Source organism: Papio anubis, chromosome 10 (assembly GCF_008728515.1).
Source record: "Papio anubis isolate 15944 chromosome 10, Panubis1.0, whole genome shotgun sequence".
Lineage (NCBI taxonomy): Eukaryota > Metazoa > Chordata > Mammalia > Primates > Cercopithecidae > Papio > Papio anubis.
In genome coordinates this window covers 77,383,827-77,389,131 of record NC_044985.1, presented here as the reverse complement: position 1 = coordinate 77,389,131, position 5,305 = coordinate 77,383,827, and the positions used below count along the sequence as shown (strand labels likewise).

Sequence of the window (5,305 nt, the reverse complement as noted above, 5' to 3'; positions counted from 1 at the left end):
ACAGAAAAATAGATGACTTATCATAAGGTTCCTTCCACGGCATTCTTCATATTTGTCCCTTAAAGTTACTTCCACAAATAAAGTATTTCAAAAGTAGGAAGTGTTCTTACAAATAGATGTATATTTAATTCTCTCTTAGTTCATTTAGTTTAATATTTGTAAAAAAAAATTACATGCAGTTGAAAAATATTATAAAATATTTCTAAACCTGTGCCTTAATTTATGCAAACTATTTTTCTATCTCAAAAATATAAATTGATAAACTTTCATTTTGTGCTAACTTTACTATGAGTTTATTCATCATTATGATCTAGTTATCCTTATGGATTTCCAACATCAAGACTATTACTCATAAAAATGTTTTCTCTTTAAATCCAGGGTCTCTCAAAATCTAACCCAAGGAAGATTATTGCATATTCTCATAACACAGAGTACAATGTGTATTTTCTCCCCAACTTCACAGTTAAATCTACAACAAAAGTCAAAAAGACGGTGTGACATTGAAAGAGAGAGCTATATTAAGTATTTTAACCAGGAACATGAAGTTCTTATGTTTATCCCCTCCCCTTCATGGGAAAACATCTTCATCCCCAGGTTAAATCATTTGGCATATGCATTTTACCTGGTCTAAGTAGTCTATAGTCTGAAAAATATGAAAGTTTATCGATTTGGACAGTTTGACCATTATAGTACCATCTATAAAAAGTTAAACTTCCTACATATCATGTATATGCTCACCCTTGTTACATCTGTCTATTCAAACAAATATAGCCACTGGAAAAAAAATAAGGACTTGTGATCCTGAGATTGCTAAAAGCTTCTAGATACCACATACAGATATGCACCATACTGTATTATCGGGGGAGTTCTAAAGATAAGCTTACTTATTAACATGAGTCTAATTGCTTTAAATCTTTTTAAATAAATTGGAAAATTAGATTAGCTCAAGGTTGTATATATGCTTGCTCTTCAATTATAACATCATATTAGTTACACCTTCTTAGGGAGTTTTAAAGCTTTAAGATTTAATGCCTATAATTCACATAAAATTCTATGAAAATACAAGCAAATAAATGTAAAGGTATATGTTGATATCAGATTGTGACCCCTGCAAATAAATGTAAAGGTATATGTTGACATCAGATTGTGACCCCTGCAAATAAATGTAAAGGTATATGTTGATATCAGATTGTGACCCCTGTATTACAGAAAAGCTAAGCAGACAATGATTATTAAAAACATTTTTTGTGATAACAATTAAAAAGAACAAATGGTCATTAATTAATATTAGAAGTACAGTTTTCTATTCATCTGTAAAATGCATTAAAATTGCACAGGAAAAAAAAACTATGATTAGATGTGCAATTGTATTGATTCACTAAACATGAATATACTACTAATTCACTGAATTAGGCAGAGCTTATAATATAATATCTCTAATGGAATAAAGTTGAACTATGTAGAATAAGTTTCTTAAGACAAAAAGATATATAATCTGGAACACACACAGAAAATACATTGAAAGATTTCAGAGGCTAAGTGAAGAGCTGTGAAGTTTTGATGCCACCTTTGACAATTAACGTTCCTGAAAACAATGTCACAGTAGTGAAAACTTCATAAGAAAGGTGTGTCATTCTTGTCTATGAGACTAGGTTACCACCAGAAATATGGCTTCATTAAGTAAAGAAGAGCAGAGACAAATTAGGGGTTCTAATAGAAAAATCATAAATATAATTTTATTTGCCATACCCAAGATTAATTAAGCCCAGTGTTCTCATAGTGACAGTCTAGAATATTGTACCATTTTACACAGCTATTCTAACAAGAATTCAAAACATAATATTTCTTAAATAAACTCCCCTTTCCCTGTATACATTTATGGGGTACATGTGATATTTTGATACAAGTGCACAATGTGCAATGATTAAATCTGGGTATTGAGATATCTATTACCTCAAACACTTCTCATTTCTTTGTGTTAGAAACATGTCATGTCTATTCTCTAATTATCTTGAAATATACATGCAATAAATTATTATTAAATGTAGTCACTCTATTGTGCTACTGAACACTGGAGCTAATTTCTAGTAATTGTATTTTTGTGCCTATTAACCAGCTCCTCTTGACCCACCCTTCCCAATACCTTTCTCAGCCTTTGATAACCATCAATCTACTCTTTACTTTCATTAGATCACTTTTTTTGGCGCGGGGGGACGGAGTCTCACTCTGTCGCCCAGGCTGGAGTACAGTGGCGCGATCTTGGCTCACTGCAAACCCCGCCTCCTGGGTTCACGCCATTCTCCTGCCTCCCGAGTAGCTGGGACACCACGCCCGGCTAATTTTTTTTTTTCTTTTTTTTCTTTTTTTGTATTTTTAGTGGAGACAGGGTTTCACCGTGTTAGCTAGGATGGTCTCGATCTGCAGACCTCGTGATCTGCCCACCTTGGCCTCCGTAGATCACTTTTCTTAACTCCCATATATGGTAAGAACATGTGATATTTGTCCTTTTGTCTGGCTTATTTTATTTAACATATTGACCTCGAATTCCATCAGTGTTGCTACAAATGACAGAATTTTATTATTTTTATGGCTGAATAATATTCTATTATGGATATATATGACATTATCTTTGTATCTGTTGATGGGCACTTAGTTTCATTCAATAATTTGGCTATTGTGAATAGTGCTGCAATAAAAATGAGAATGCAGATATCTCTTTAATATACTGATTTATTTTCATTGAATTTATATTCAGCAGTGGGATTTCTGGATCATAAAGTAGTTCTATTTATAGTTTTTAGGGGAACCTCCATATTGTTTTCTATGGTGGTTTTAGTAATTTACATTCCTACCAACAGTGTACAAAGATTCATTTTTCTTCACATCCGTGCTAGCTTTTTTTATTTTCTCACTTTTGGATAAAAGCCATTTGATTTATATTTCTCTCATGATTGGTTATGTTAAGCATGTTTTCATATACCTGTTGACCAACTCCTTGCCATTTGAATAGTTTAAAAATATTTCTTTCCATTCTGTAGATTGTCCTTCATTCTGTTAATCGTTTCCTGTGTTATGCAAAAGCTTGTAAGCTTGATGGGATCTCATTTGTCCATTTTTGCTTTGAGTCCCTGTGCTCTTGAGGTCTTACTCAAGACATCTTTGCTCAGACAAATGTCTTGAAGCATTTCCCCAATGTATTCTTCTAGTAGTTTTATAGTTTCCACCCTTAGATTTAAGTCTTTAATCTATTTTGATTTAATTTTTGTATGGCAAGAAATGGGGGTTTAATTTTATTCATCTGCATATGGATATCCTGTTTTTACAATACCATTTATTGAAGAGATGTATGTTTCCACAATGTATATTTTTGTCAACTTTGTCTAAAACAGGTTGACTGTAAATACATGGATTTATTTCTGGGTTCTCTTTTTTTACTTTACTTTTAATCAAGGATATTTTCATTATCCTCACCACATAAGTGTCGTTGATTTTGAATTTTAACTATTCCCATACTTGAAAACTCGTGTATAAGTTACTATTTTCAAATTTCTCCTACTTTCAAAGTCTTCTTTTTATTACTTTAATTGCTACAACGATTTATGTATGTATGGTCTTACACCTAGATTATTGCAATATTCTCTGCCGTGTTTTCCTGGTCTCCTATCTATCCACATTAATATTTTGACCCAATTGCCACTGAAATAATTATTATAAATTACCATTATGGACACAATCCTGTTCAAAAATATTTGATTGTCTCCTCAAATGAAAGAACATGGTTTGGGCATCTTAACTGGTTCAGGCAATCATGGATCATGTAATGCAGTTTGTTGAGCCAAGTTGGCAGCTTGTAAAAGACTCAGTTCAGCTGGTTAAAAGATGCTCCGAACCTGATAGAAAAGAATTTCAGAAGATTGCCATGGCAACAGCAATAAGATTTGCTATAATGGGATTCATTGGATTTTCTATGTAATTGGTTCATATTCCTATTAATAACATAATTGCTGGTAGCTGAATATGTTTTCGAGGAGTGTTTTCCATCTTAGGGATGAGTGAACAAGTGAGGGTTTGAGAAGCTCATGGAGTGAAAGGTTGCTGAATACTTTGTGGTTTCTTCCTTTTTATTTCTTCCAAGATGTTTTCTAGTTCTAAATTAAAATAATATGAAAAGAAAAAGGAAAGACAAAGAACACTGTTTAAACACTTAGAACAACATTTAAAGCTTTCCATATCAAAACTTGTGGAGGCTGTACAATGCAAAATTACATTTTCAGTAATAAAAGTCATTGGGTAGGAGGAGGATCTACTATCAGGCAAGGCTGAAATGAAGGAACCTTTGGCAGCATAAATTGTTGGGTGCTGAATTTGTTCTTTATCCCATACTTGTTTTGTCTTGGTCATACTATTTTCACACTTTGACTTTCCTTTCATTGAGGATGTCTTTTATAAAGAAGAAATCACCAACCATTTGAAGGTACTGGCTCTTGTTATCTTTTGAGAATTGTTTAAAATTATTGAAAACTGTTTGTTAGCTGCTCAGGATGATAGAAGAAAAGACGTGCTATTAATTTGAGGACCATAGTTTAAAAGAAGAGAGAGATTTATTGGAGTTTATAATCCCAGGATTGGTGAATATATGAGGAAGCACATTGTATTGGTCTGGCTTCTCTAAGTAGACAGAATAGGATATGTGTATATATGAAGGGGGATTTGTTGGGAGAATTGATTCAAAAGATCACAAGGTGAAGTCCAACAGTAGGCCATCTGCAAGCTGGCCTTTAGGACTCAGAAGGAACCGAGTCTGAGTCCCAAAACCTAAAAAGCAGGGAAGCCAAAAAAGTGCCCCCTTCAGTCTGTGGCAAAAGGCTCAAGAGGCCATGACAAATCACAAATCCCTGGTATAAGTCCAAGAGTCCAAAAGTTGAAGAACCTGGAGTTCTTATATTTGGGGCAGGAAGCATCCAACATGGGAGAAAGATGAAGGCCAGACGATTCACCAAGTCAAGTCCTTCCACGTTCTTCTGCCTGCTTTATTCTAGCCACACTGGCAACTGATTAGATCATGCCCACCCAGATTGAGGGTGGGTCTGCCTTTCCCAGCCCACTGACTCAAATTTTAATTTCCTTTGGCAACACCCTCACAGACACATCCAGGAACAATACTTTGCATCCTTCAATCTAATCAAGTTGACACTCATTATTAACCATTACACACATTATGGTGGTGTTGGATAATAAGGCTTCATGAATATTTGCATGTTTCTGCATGGTCAGGGCTTTCAGAGCAAAGAGTACTGGTATCTTG

At 34.0% G+C, this 5,305-nt stretch overlaps 1 pseudogene; it reads left to right on the top strand.

The window, feature by feature from the left end:
* Positions 1–2,971: 2,971 nt before the first annotated feature.
* Positions 2,972–5,095, top strand: LOC110740918 (annotated as a pseudogene).
* Positions 5,096–5,305: the final 210 nt, after the last annotated feature.